This window comes from Heterocephalus glaber, unplaced genomic scaffold, assembly GCF_053883595.1.
Source record: "Heterocephalus glaber isolate CG9 unplaced genomic scaffold, H.glaber_assembly_v1.0 deba00000071, whole genome shotgun sequence".
Taxonomy (NCBI): domain Eukaryota; kingdom Metazoa; phylum Chordata; class Mammalia; order Rodentia; family Bathyergidae; genus Heterocephalus; species Heterocephalus glaber.
The window spans coordinates 35707344-35721545 of NW_028258137.1; the positions used below are offsets into that span (position 1 = coordinate 35707344).

At 51.8% G+C, this 14202-nt stretch overlaps 1 protein-coding gene and 1 non-coding gene across 6 annotated transcripts in view; one reads left to right on the forward strand and one right to left on the reverse strand.

Annotated features, from left to right (window-relative positions):
- Znf423 (zinc finger protein 423) overlaps positions 1-14202 on the forward strand; it is a 319020-nt gene that overhangs the window by 54256 nt on the left and 250562 nt on the right. The window lies entirely within an intron of this gene.
- LOC147830693 (small nucleolar RNA SNORA48) lies at positions 4063-4197 on the reverse strand. The gene has a single exon (XR_015449699.1). It is a non-coding gene; the product is annotated as a small nucleolar RNA SNORA48 (small nucleolar RNA).

Genomic DNA, 14202 nt, shown 5'->3' on the forward strand with positions numbered 1-14202 from the left:
TAATTATAAAGTTTTGTAACTTGGAGATGACCATGGAGCTTGAGATTGGAACTGGCTTTTGGGGTCCTGGGAGCTGTGGGGTGAAGGGACTGTGTCTCTCGTCACACTGGGGCCACGGGCTCCCTGTCAGGAAGTCGCCACGCTCTCTTTTCTTGTCCCCCTCTCCTGTACCAGGCCTATCCCAGGATGCTGATCCCTTGATTCATGGGGAAGCTGCAGCTGGTCTGGTCCTGCAGAATCTTAAGGCCTGATAAGGCCCACCAGTTAGTCAGTAGTTCGAGCCTTTCCCCTTTCAGTTGTGGAAAGTGAGACAATAAGAGAAATTTGCTTTGGGTCCTCATTTCCAAAAATGTGGTTTCAGGCATCAGGTATATGTGAACATTTAAGACATTAGTGGTCATACATAGAACTTAGGGTTTTATAGACATTTATGACTTATGATGATGCCAAATTCATTTAAGTGAAAAAAACTGAGCTGACAAAATTTTAATAAGTATATAATACTAGATTAAGCAACCATCATGAAGATTTTTCACAAATAACTGAAATTTGGGAGATGATCATTTTGATGAGACAGAAAGAGAGTAGAGAATGAGTCCTTGAACCCAGGTCCCTGGAGTCCTGGTCCAGTGCTCTTTCCATCAGGGTCTGGATGCCACCTGGAGAGTTTGCAGGGTCCAGCTGGGTCCAAGTATGGGCACTGTTAGTGTGCATGACCCCTGCCCCTTGGTGACAAAGGCTCCCTCCACAAGGAGGGGCCTTGTCTGAAGCCAGAATAGTGGTGGTGGGGTGCTCAGATCCTGGGGCAGAGAGCTCAGGGTTAGGGCAGGCCTTGGAGTCAGCACTGTGCAGGTGAGGAGGCTGGCAAAAGCGCTGTGTAGGCCCCTGTCCTCCCTCCCTTCCTGGTTGCAGAAAAACTGATATTCTAAGGCCTCAGTTTCAGAGATTCAGGTCCCCTGCAACTGCAGGGGTGCACATGCTCAGGCTTGAGCTAACTTCTGGAGGGCAACCCTGCTGTGCCTCAAGCCCAGATCTAGGAAGGCTCTCAGGCCAGTGTCCAGATAAGCCCCTCCCTGCTGGCTGGTGTCCTGGTGGTGCTGGAGGCAATGTGGGTGGTGGGTAGGCAACAGCAGTGGGTCACGGTGTTGTGGCAGTGGCTGTGATGGATGCACCCTGACTGTGTCCCCAGGTGGTGAGGCATCTTCTGGTCTGCAGGGGGCTGGGGTGGTGTCAGCGGCCCTGCCTATCTGCAAATCTGTCATTCCACAGTGGATGACCAGCCTCAGGGCCTCCTTGAAGTGCCCGGGAGGGTAAGGGTTGTGGGATTTGCTGGTTTCCAGCCAGGTGCTGAGCATGCCCAATGCACATGTGCAAGAGGATGTGTGCTCCTGTGAGTGCCCCCCTCCTCCTGGGACCCATGGCTATGGCTCTCTGGGGTCAAGAGAGCTTTGGATTGTCTGTTCAGTGGTGGGGAAAAGGGACAGATGTCCCAGCCAGTGGATAATCCAGAACCTGGCTACAATCACTTTGCTGTCTTTGGCCTGTTTCTGATGATTTTTTATGGCGCACGCATGTGATAAATTTTCCTTCCTGTTCTGTTGAATGGAGGCTGTAAAAGTCAGCTTGTCCTGAGCATGGACCTGGGAGTGGCTCAGCTCCTGGGTGGCAGGATGACGTCAGTGTGGCAGGCAGCCCTGGGCATGGGTCATGGCAAAGTCATGGAGCACTTACCTGGCATGTGCCAGGCCGGGAGTTAGCTCATCTGCAGGTCCCTCTGGACTTCACCCAGTGAGGTGGGTGCTCTTTCCAGCTGCAGCTCCATAATCTCCAAGGGCTGGTTTGGGAGGTGCCCATTTGGTGGGGGACAGGGCCAAAGGCCTGGTTGAAGCTGCTTTTGTCTACTACTTTTCATTAAACTGAGAAAATACCACTTGGCCCCGTCAGAGAATGGGGGCAGGCGGCTGGGAGGATGGTGAGGAAGCAGAACCTCCCCAGCCATCCTTGGCACAGCTACAGAGAGTTGCCATCCTTGTTTGGCAGATGAGGGAAGGAGGCTGGGAGCTGTACAATCAAATATCCACAGTCTCCAGCCAAAGACTCAAACCCAAGACCTCCTGCAGCCAGAGCCAGTGGCTTAACATCTCCCCAGCTGGCATTGGGAGGTGGTAAGCTGGGGGCCTGGCGTCATGGAGGCTCTGGGAGGTCCCCGCTGGAGCGTTCTGGTTCTGCTCACCAGGAGCCAAGGTGGCCATGGCTGCATGCATTTGGCAAGGAGCACAGACCTGGAAGGCATGCAGCGGCCCCTTTTCTGCTGGGATCGTGCTGGTCCGGGGTGCAGGCTTCAAGTACTGCCTTCCCCTCACCCTCTTGGCCCAGCCTGTGTGAATGTGATGAGAGCTCCAGCAGAATATGCAGCGTTGCTCCAGCACTCACCCTGACCTCCTCCAGTGTCTCCTACCAGCAGGGACCCCTGCCCCCAGCACAGCCAGCCTGCTCTACCCGTGCCCTCAAGCTGGGCTCTGACAGTGATGGAAAGCCCGGCCTGGCCTGGCAGGGATGGAGCAAAGCGATCAGCAGCTCTTGGCGGTATTTCTGGCCTGGAGAGGGGGCCGTGGGGAGGTGGGGTTGCTGATGGCAGAGCCCAGGGGAAGGAATCAAGGTGCAGGGGCTCGGAGGTGTGGGATTTTAAACATTTCCTGATTTTTCTTATCCATAGAATTCAGGGAGGTATGGTGGTGGTGGCATGATCTGAACAGACAATGGAAGCTGAAGTTCTTAACCTGACTGGAGTTGTAGCTGCCTTTGTGTATTCAGGTGAAGTGTGTGGATTCTCTTCCCACGCACGCACAGCACTGTGGATGTGACCTCAGGGAGTTCCTGACTTACGTGCACCCTTATCTGCACCCTCCTTGCCAGGCCACAGGTCCAAACTCTAGGAAGATGAAAATCCTTTGCAAGCGGGAAAACTCCACTGAGTCCCAAGCCTAGACCCTCACCCCTGGGCAGGTTGGTGGAACAGGTAAATTGGTAGGGTTGGGAGGCACTGTGGGAGACAGTTACTTAGGCCCTGGTAGAGGGGCAGCTCTTCCTCAGCTACCACAGGTGCCACGGGGACACCTGGGCCTGGGATTGCCAGATCTTCTGATTTTCATTTTTTGTTTTTTGTTTTTTTGGAACCAGGGATCGAACTCGGGCCCTTTCGCTTGTGCAGCAGGTGGTAAAACCACTGAGCTAAATCCCTGGCCCTCTTCTGAGTTTTGAATACCAGAAAACTGTATTCTCACATGAAATTAGTTTAAAATATATATATATATATATATTTAAGGTGTTCATCTACTAACTCTAACCACAGCAGGCCCTGATTCTTAATCTTAATGCCTCCTATATATCCAACAACCTTGAGATAAGCAGTATTAGTAAACTCACTTTCTGGAAGAGAACAAGGGCAAGAGGCAGCCAGTTATTCTCTCCTTAGGACCATGCTGCCTGGAGTGGTGGTAGGATTTGAACTTAGTCTGTTTCGTGAGTACTCACTAATTCATAATAAAGCCTAAGCAATATTGTTTCTCACTCTAGTTATACAACAGCAAGACACATACCCATGGCCTGTCGCACCTCTGCCACAGAACCCTAGCTAAGGTGACACATTCACTCCTAAAAACATGTATTGGGCTAGGGATTTAACTCAGTGATAAAGGTTTAGCCTAGCATGCCTGATGTCCTGGGTTCAATCCCCAGTGCTACAAACAAAACAAAACATACAAAAAACATGTTCTGAGATGGGAATGGTAGCACATGCTTGTAGTCTCAGTTTAAGGCCAGCTTGGGAAATTTAGTTGAGACCCTGTTCTCAAAATAAAGCATTTTAAGACAGAAAGGAATTCTACTCTAGCTTCTTGCTTCCATTATTTTTGCCTAGAAGTTCACATCAGGATAATCATACATCTGCCACAGAACATTGAAAAATTTCTTCCTTGAACCTCAATAAGTAATCTATAAGTCCCATGTTAGATTAATTCTCCTTCAGAACCCAAGAAGAGAACAGAGTTTAAGTTTAGGATTTTATGTGCTCTAGATATGAAACAGCTCTAGCCACCAACCCAGGCATCAGGCTAAGAGGAACAGAGGACTGTTGTCTGTTCTGCTTGACTGATACAAGAACACCACCACCCACAAGGTGTCTCTTTACCCATTGCCCGGGGGTGGCAACTCATATTTTAAAAGCAGCCTCCTTGAGATATAATTCGTGTGTCATACAGTTCATGCCATTAAAGTGTACAATTCAGTAATCTTAGTATGTTCAGAGATATCTGTGGCCATTGCTACAGGCAAATCAACATTTTCATGACCCCCCCAAAAAACCCTGTACCTCTTAGTTATCATCCCTTACTCCCCTAGCCCTTCCAGCCCTAGACAATCATTCGTCTAATTTCTGTCCCCAGAGACTTGCCTATTCTGGGCATTTCCTAAGTATATATGATATGTAGTATTTATTGAATAGTTTCTTTCACTTAGCCTAATGTTTTCAAAGTTCATCCATTTGGCGAGATGTGTTTGTCTTTCATTTCTTTTTATGGCTGAATGGTATTCCACAATACCATTATACCGAATTCTGTCTATCCATTGATCTGTTGATGGACATTTGGGATGTTTTCATCTTTTGGTTATTGTGAATAGTGCTGCTGTGAAGATCCACCTACAAATTTTCACTTATGTTGGACCTATACCTAGGGGTGGAATTGCCAGGTCATATGGCAATTCTGTATTTATCATTTTGAGGAATCACCAGACTGTTTTCCACAGCAACTGCAACATTTTACACTCCCATCAAAATAGATGAGGATTCTCATTTTTCCAATCCACACCAGGCTTCCTGGTAGGTTGAGAAGGTACCTCGTTTTGGACAACTTATATTTTTAAAAATCACTGTTATGGTGAAAGAAACCTCCCCTGCTGTCTGCTTTGGCCCCAACTACTGACTTGGAGGAGGTTGCTAAATGTGACTTCCAAGGGGCCGTTGCTGAGGCTCCAGGCATCCTGTGCCCATCGCAGCCTGGGGTGGAAGCCTGCCCACCTTCTCTATTCCCAAAGGCCTTTGCCAGGTGCGGGTGTGACGTACGTGATATTGAGCTCTCACGTGGGGTTCAGGAACCAGCCCAGCTCCTGGAGCCTTGCTTTGGGTGAAGGTGCACCTGCTTGTGTATCTGCCACTCCCAGTCTCACTGGAATCTCCCACTGTCCAGGCCAGGTTCAGGTTAGGCCTGGTGGAATCTTCCCCCCAGCTTCTTCCCAACGTGGCTACTTTGGAATGAGCCAGGGAGATGCAGGCAGAGGAAGCTGGCTCTGGGGGCTGGCTGGAAACTGGACTCACTGTCAACATTGGGGCAGGGCAGCTAAGTTTATTTCTGGCGTGGGGACAGGCACGTTGGTGGTTTGAAACACCCACTGTAATCAGTTGTTTGCAGTGGTGCGACAGCTTGCGACCTCATTGGTGTTGCCTTGTGGTGCGTGTACTAGACCTTCCTGCCACAGGACAGGTCTGGTTGTCCTGCTTAATGGAGACCATCACTCTCATGCATGAGGTACTTCGAGGAGACAGTGCTCCTTCCTTGTGGTTTTCATGCAGAGATGAGAAAACAGAGGCCCAGAGATGCTGCTCCCCTTGGGACCATGTGTGGAAGCCTCTTATTTTACCTTGAACCTAGTTCTGGGAAAGGGATAGAAAGTATGGTCAGATTCCACAGATGATCAAAGAAACAGGTTCCTCACCCCCTGCGGTCATTCACCTCCAAGTATTGGCTAGCAAAGTGTAGACAGAAGTGTCCGGAGGACTGGGCCTTTCACAGCAGGGAGCAGAGGCCACACCATGGTCTGTTCAGCCTGGACTCCGCCTCCCACCCCACTGTGCTTTGTTAGAGCAGGTATTTGTTATTTCAGTGTCTTTACAGATGTCCACCCACAGCCTGGGGCTGGGGTTCATGTCTCTTCTGCAGCCCCATCCATGTGTAAACAGACCTTCCACCTAGCAGAAGGCTGGGATTGAAGCCCTCATGAGACCTGCTCAGCGTCCTGCCTTGGTGGCTGTCGTGGAGGCCACTCCGTGGACAGGCAGTCCTTTTGCACTGCTCCTCTTTGTCGCACACTCCAGCTGCTTTTAGGTTTGGCTCCCACAGAGAACACCATGAGGCCTATCTCTGCATGGGTGGTCTTTTCTTCCTCTGGAGTCTTTCTTAGGAGCTTCCTTCAATTTTCAAATCAAGGGTGAGAGACTACCCCCCTCTTCCTTTTCCCCACCTACTCTCAGGGTCCCTCATCTTGAATTCTTTCCTACAGTGGCTTCATCAGGGAGGATGTCCCACCCTCTCTGTCATCGTGTTACCAGCCCGAGTCACGTGACCCTCCTGGCAGGAGCTGCCCAGGTGTCCTTTGGCTCCGGGCTGGCTTGGCTGGTGCTGTCCACCTTTTGTGCTGGAGCCCCCAATACCTCGTCTTCTTGATGAGGACCAGGGGACATTTTAAAGGAGCAGAAAAGTCTCACTAAATAGATGTAGAATTTCCCAGCATTTTAAAGACTTATGAAATGCATTTTTATATGGGGCCAGCTGGGGCGTTTCTCATTAGCTCGGCTGGGGAGTCTGTGGGGAGTTGAGCTAAGTGGAGCCAGGCAGGCTGGGTAGGAAGACACGGTGGCCCTGAGCTCACCGGGGGGAGCGTGGCAGGCATGCGCCAGCGGGTCGGCTGTGCGGCCCCCCGGCCAGCCGGGCCTTGGCTGTGCCTTTGTTAGACCTGCCTCCCCCCAGCACAGGGGGCCTTGGAAACCTTCAGGTGGTGACTTGAGCCGAGAAGTGGCCACTCTGTTGCCATGGTGAGCAGCCCATGAGGTAGGGCATCTGTGCCATGTGTGCACATGGATGCAGGCACTCCTGTGTGTGTGTGTGTGTGTGCACGTGTGCGTGCCTATGTGTGCATGTGCATGCCCCAGGTGGCTGCAGCCCTGACTTGGACCCCTGGGGAGGTCCCCTGGAGCCTGTGTGCTCCTTGCCTGGTGCTGCTGCATGCTCTGCTCCCTGGGGCTGACTTGGACCAGCTCTCTGAGGAGGATGTGGTTCTTACTTCCTGCCCATCCTTTTCCTCTGGCTCAGGATCAACCTTGGAGTACACTCTGCAGTGCTTCCTCTCTTGTGTCTGCTGTGCCCACGTGTGCAGAGCCTGTGCATACATGTGCATGTGTGTGCCAGCACCCATGTGTGCTGATGCCCAGGGCATAGGTGAACAAACACACGAACATCGTCTCTCCTGCCCCTACACCTTGGCTAATGGCTTCACTTATTCAGTGTGTGGCTGGACTTGCTGGTTTCCATTCTTTCCACATGGACTTATTATGTCCTCCGGGGCAAGGACTCCATGTCATTTATCTCTTATCTCTAGCCTGGCACTCAGCAGGTGCTCTGCTGTTGGACCCCGGCTCTGGATTTGGGGCTGTCCACCCCAGGAAGACCACCGTGCTGCACACACTTCTCTTAGTGCTGGGGGGCTTCTCAGGGGACATCAGAGGATGTAATAACAAGGAAGTTGGTCCTATTTTCTCCGAAGCTTACTCTGCCCCAAGATAGGAGGGAGTTACCCTGTGCTGATGGCCCTTCCCTAACGCCCCTGGGATCCTGCTAGAGGACATTTGAAATCTATAGTTCTTTGGGAGCTTGGAGCCTGGCCACAAACCAAAGCCACAGTCAGGCACGGGTGCGGGTGAGGCGAAGATAATGTTGGTCCTTACCCATTTGGGGGAATCGTTGCCTGGCCTGCTTTCTCCATGTGGTATGTCCTGGGGCAGTTTGTGCCAGCACAGCTTGCACCTGCACATGCATGCAGATCTGGGGATCTTGTCCAGATGTGAATTGTGACTTGGCTGGGCTGGATGGGGCCTGAGATTCTGCATCTCCAACAAGCTGCAGGTTGTGTTGATGCTGCTGGCCCTCCTGGCCTTGGCTCTGGCTGGGCCCTTTGCCTCTGGAATTCCTTGTCATCCCTTGAAGCTCAGCCTAAACCACACCTCCTCCAGGAAGCTTCCCATGATGGCCCTAAGGCAAATTCTGTGCCTTCCTTTGTGCCTCAAGGTCCAACCACCTGTTCCAACCCTCACTGACTTCTGCTGGGCTATAATGTTCCTTCTTGGGGGGCCTGGTCCCCTGCTGCTCTGCTCACTCCTTAGGGGCACTGGCCACCTCTGGTTCTCTGTCCCCTGAGCCTAGCCTTGGCTCAGCAGTTGGCAGGAACCTGGCACATGTTTGCCAAGGTGTAGAACTTTATCCTTCCTCTTTGTCTGTATTTGCCCTGGGCAGTTAAGGTTTGAGTTATTATAGAGTTAGATAGTTATTAGCTATAAGACCTCGAGTAAGTTACTCCTTGTCCTTCCATTTTCTCATCTGAGATGAGGATAATAGTCTGACTTCCTAGGACCCTTGTGAGGAATACAGAAAGGAGTCTTGGGAGTCCTTAGCCCCTAGGGGGCCGCCTGGGCCTCTGCACCTCTACCGTTTTTGCTCACAACACAACAAGGGCTACATGGATTGGAGCTTAGCTCTGAGACTGGGTCTAATGGGTGACAGAGAGGGTCCAGATGAGCTGTCCTCTCTGCACTCCCTGTTTGTCCCGTCTTCACCCTGGGGCAGGGTTGGGCCAGAGCTAAGTTCTCAGGGACCATCCCTACTCATGCTCACTCTCTTGATGGGACACAGCATGCTTCCTAAATGGAGAAGGTGGGATGGGCTTGGCAGCGGGTGGCACGGTCTGCTCTGGAAAGAAAAAAGCTCTGAGGCCATCATGTGATTGGGCTCCTTCCCTGGGTGGGGTTGGACACATAGACTGTGCAGGCATGGGCCAGTGCCCAGCAGGAAACAGCCAAGGTCAGCCCGACCGTGCCGCCTGGCTGATCCTGGCTTCCGTGGCGGACGCTGTTCAGGGCCCAGCCCAGGGTTGGGCATAGTCAGTGCTGCATCAGCCAGTGTTCTGCTGTAGACCATGTGCAGCACTTGGATTAGGCTGCTGTCTTCTCAGCTGACGGTCCCTTAAAATTCTCGAGCATGCAGGCAAGTACACACACACACACACATACACACACACACACCCCATGAGTGAGTTCTGCTAAACCCAGCTAACTAATTTCTGTTTGGCTCTAAGAGGTCATTATTTTGGCCCCATTAATAATTCTTTTTTCCTTTGTTATGGCTGTTTTAACTGATGGATGCTGGCTATACTTGGTAGTAATTCTTATCATAGACCAATTCTGAATCTGGTACAGTATGTATGATACATCTTACTATGAGCTATTCTGCTTCTCAGGCTACATGCTTTGCAAACCGTCCAAGCTTGTGGAGGCAGGGACAAGACTGGTTTGCCTCACTGTTGCCTCAGCAAGTGGCACTGCAATAACAATAACAATGAAGGAATAAAGAGCATAGGTTTAAGTGAGCATCCACTTAGTGCCATAAGGGAACTGTGCACCTGAAATGCATTACCTTATTTAAGCCTGTTAATGACAGGTGGTAGGAAGTATTACCATTCCCATCTCACAGATGAACAATTGAGGATCACAGAGGTCAGGACTGGTGTGGTGCTTCGTAGCCAGCTGGGATTTTGTCCTGAGTCCAGAGGTTCACTTTCTGTAGCTGCAGATTCCCAGTGGCTAGGACTCAGTGGGCTGCCTGAAGCTTTGTGGGACAAGGTGCACTAGAATGTGTGATGAGCCCTAATGAGGTCAGTGTAGTGACACACCAGTGAGAAGCTGCCAGGGTGAGCACGGGAAGGAGGGATTGCTGGTGGGTACCAGCCTAAGGGTCCTGTGTGCATGGATGTGCACATATGCTACACACATATACACAAGGATGCGTATATCACACACCTACTCAGGCACACATAACTCCGCTGTGCACACATATACACATTTGCATGTACACAGGCCTCAAAATATGAACATCCACACATACAGGCCCTCCATACAACACACATTTGTGCACATATGCAACACACATACATACATGTCCACAGACAGTTGCAAGCACAAGTGCATACATGTAAACACACAGGTGTACACTCATACACATATACAAGTGTGTTTGCCTTCACACACATACTGCACACACTTCCACGCATGTGCACACACAGAGGCCTGCACACATGTGCCCTGTATCCTCATCCACAGTGTTAGGCTTGCCAGTGCATAGTAAAATCCTGCTTCTGGGATGTCTCCCTTGAGGGACCAGGACAGTGTCCAGGCGGGTGTTTAAGACGTCCAGGTCACCTCCTTGCTCTCCCTTTTCTTTCTTCCATTTCTTTGTTGCAGCTTCAGGGTCCTAGAATTCTTTCCAGAGATTCACACCCCTGCTGTTGGCCCAGTGTTGGGCTGACCCAGTGTGGACTGCAGCTCTAGCACCCATCTGTCTGCCTGCCTGCCTGGCCAGCTCAGGCCGGTGCGTGCCCCCACCCCCAACTTGGACATGACTGCCTTTTCCACCCTGCACCTGCCACTTTAAGAGCCCAGGGGCCTGGTGGGCTTGTCCCTAGGGCCGGGGCTGGGGGAGGCTGGCCGGACAGCTGCGGGTTGAGGGAAGCTTTGTTAGCTCCCCTGGCCTCTTGGAGCCTGGGTAGTGCTGGGGAAACCAAAACAAAGGCCGACAATGGCCTCCTTCCCTCCCCGGGCAGCCTCGGAGCCGGGCCTGCCTGGGCGGCCTCTGGGGGCCCCTGTTATTTCCTGTGCTGGCTGCGGGACTCCTGGCCAGCCTGGAACAGGGCAGGAAGCAGGGCAGGGCATCTCCTCCCCACCCGCTGGGCCAGCCCCGGTAGGCTGGAGTAGCTGCTGGAGAGTGGGGGTCAGCACATCATTCCTGCTCTGGGCCTTCTCACCCTGCCCAGGTCTGCCCAGGCTTCAGGAGGAGGGGTGACCTCCTGTCCCAGCTGACCCTCCTGCTGCTGGCTCCACATGCTCCCACCATCTGTACTGAGTCCCCGCTGTCACGTGAGCTCCTGCATTGTCTGCCCAGTTGGCCCTAGCTTTTGTGGCCCTAGCCCTGACCCACAGAGAGGAGGACAATGCCCGGCAAGGAGCATTTCATTGGTTATTAATTAATTTGGGTTGGGCTAGACCAGAGGTAAGTTTAGATTTAGTGGTAAAGGTTATGGTCAAGGTTATGGTTAGGTTAGGTTCCCCAAGCCCTGCCAGTTTAAGACAGGAGTTAGGACCAAGGGGTTTGAAGCCAGTGACCTCTGTTTCCATTCAGCACAGGTGTCTGTGCCACACATGATCACCAGGACCCAGTGGGGTCCCTGCACTCCCCTCAGGACAGCATTTCAGGAGTGAAGAGACAGTGGGCAGGTGAGTGTGTGGCACCACCTCTGAGCCCATCTTGACCAAGGACAACCTTCCCAGGGCTCGGTTTCCTGCCATGTAGAGAGTGGATAAAGGAGCCTCTACCTTGTGGTATTGTTATAAGGACAAGTGAGACAGCAGATGGCACATGTTCTGCATGTTGCCTAGCACATACAGCACCTGGTAAATGCTAGCTATGGTGATTGTTAGTGAAAAGATAGGAGGTGCCAGGCTGAGGATTTATCTCAGTGGTTTCGCAGCCTGCTGCGCAAGTGCAAGGACCTGAGTTCGATCCCCGGTACCAAAAAAAAAAAAAAGATAGGAGGTGCCTATGTGTCTCAGGGCAGCTGAAACAACAGAGGAAAAGACTAATTTTGTTGGAAATCTAAGATGAGGGTCAGTATCCAGTTGAGCTTCCTGGTAGCCTAGGCCAAAAGTGAAACAGAGTGCAGTGTGGCTGCTGCCTCTGTCTGATTTAAGCACTTGAGATGCAGACAAATGTTTTTTCCCTGGCACTGAATGCTGAGGAATTTATTGTGTGGATTCTCATTAATCATTGAATAGACAGCAGGCATTATCTTAGTCACAATTTGGCACACACACAGAACCATCTTTCCTCAAGACCTTTCTTAAATGGGCCCCTGGAAAGATGGTTGAGGCCTAAGCACACTCCCCTCAGTTGTGGAGTTTGATGCATTGCAGCCTGGAGGGGACCCAGCAAGGACGAGGCTGCCCAGGCTGGGCTGCATCCTGGGCCTAAGGGGCAGCTGCTCAGATAACGTTCCTGAGTGCCTGTTATTAAATGTAGTTAAGTGGGTTTCTGTAGGTAGGATATAGAAGAGCCTTTCACCTGCCAGTGAATGTCATGAGTCTTGGTTTTCTGCTCTGTTTCAAACTTTTTTGATGTGTGCAATTATCCCCAGCCCCCTTTTGAGGACACTGTTTGCATGTTGGAGCTGAACAGCCCTGGAGACTGGTGCTTCACCTCCTCCCTGCCCAGACTGATTGTGATGGCACTGGGTGCAGACTGGCCTGAGGATTTGCATCTTGCAATGCTCACATCTTGATTTATTTTTAAGCCAAACTATTTTTACTCCTTTTTTGTGAGTGGAATTCAGGTTCCAGAAGAGAAGCAGTCAGGGAAACTGAGGTTTAGAAAGGGGAGAGCATTCAGGGCTGGGACCCCTAACTCAAATGAGAGGGGTGCGTTCAGGGCCATACACAGGGCCCCTAATTCAGTCTTTCCACCACTCCCTTTTGCAGACACAGTCCCTGTGCACACACTTGCTCACCCTTGCACACTCATGCTCAGTGCCCTTGCTTTGTGTCTAGAGAGGAACACTGTTCCGTGGAGTGTCCAGTCCAGGCGCAGGCTCCATTCACCCTCTCCTGTCCTTCCCCTCCTGGTGGGCAGGATTGTGGGCCTGGCTGGGAAGGCCTGCTGGGGCCACTTACCCTGTCTGGCCGGCTCCCTGTGGCGTTTCCATGGTGAGCTCGCTGGGGGGCTGGGTGGGACTTTCCATCTGGGTGGAAACCTGACCGGAAGGCCCAGGCCCTGCTGGGGAGGGAGGAAATGCCTTCCCCAAATATGGGGCGAGAAAGAAAAGAAAGGTGGTCAGCTTGGGATTCCAGCCATGCCAGAGAGCCTGGGGAAGGCAGGGCTGCCCTGATTACCTTTAGGGGAGGCCACACAGACAGGCCAGAAACTGGGGGGATCTTGGGGGTGGACTGCCTGCACCCCTGAGGTTCTGCCTATGTGAGCTACTCCATAAGGGGCTGGGTGTGGATTTGAAGTCACTCTGTCCCTTACCTCTCTCAGGCAGGTGTTTCCATAGTCTTGCAAGAGCACTTTGACCATAGGTGGTTTTATCATTCCTGCCTTCCATAGGTAGAAACTGAGGCTCAGAGAAGGTGGAGGTTTTGCCCAGTGTCACACAGCAAGGTCGTGGCATAGCTGCATTATTATAGCACAAGTCACCCCTCCTTGTTTACCTCACTGACAGCAGAAGGTGCACAGCCTCGTTCTTCCTACCTACTCAGATTCTCCCACCGTAGGAACACACATTTGCTAACAAAAGAAATGGCAATGCGAAGACGGTTGGCAAGTGCAGTTGGTGGGGCTGGCCCACATGAGCAGGTTTCTGCTCCTGTAGCCCTGCCCACATGGGCAGGAGTCTGCTCCTGTAGCCCTCCTGGGGTGGGTGGATGTGACTGAGCTTTGATGTGACTGTGTCTTGACACACGAACCGAGCACCTCTCCTTGTGTGCCCTGTGTCCGGGAAGCTACATCATAAGGCTGATGAAAGAATTTTCAGGAAGGACTTTTTAATTTCTTTTTGAGGTAGGGTCTTTCTGTGTAGCCCAGGGTGGTCTCGAACTCCTAATCCTCCTGCCTCAGCTTCCCTGAATATTGAGGTTACAGGCCTGCGCCACCACGCTCTGCTAGGAAGGACTTTGGCTCTAGAATCATAGGCTGACTTTAGAACCTGACACCCTGTGCCCTTTAAGCTGGGTACCTCCCACACCCTAGAACATCAGAGACGGGCCTGTGTCCAACCCACAGTTTTAGGGAACGTGAACAGGAATGCCAGCGCAGGTATAATGGCTAACTTTATGTGTCAGTGTGACCAGGCTGAGTGATGCCCAGACAGCTGGCATAGCATTTTCTGGGTGTGTCTGTGAATGTGTTCTGGAAGGATCAGCATTTGAATTGGTAGAGGAGGTGAACAAGGTAGCTTCAATAACGTGGGGGCCTCACTCAGTGCTGAGGACCTGACTAGAACACAGGGTAGAGGAGGGGTGAGCTGGCTCTCTTTGTTGGCATGGGTGAGGCTGGCATA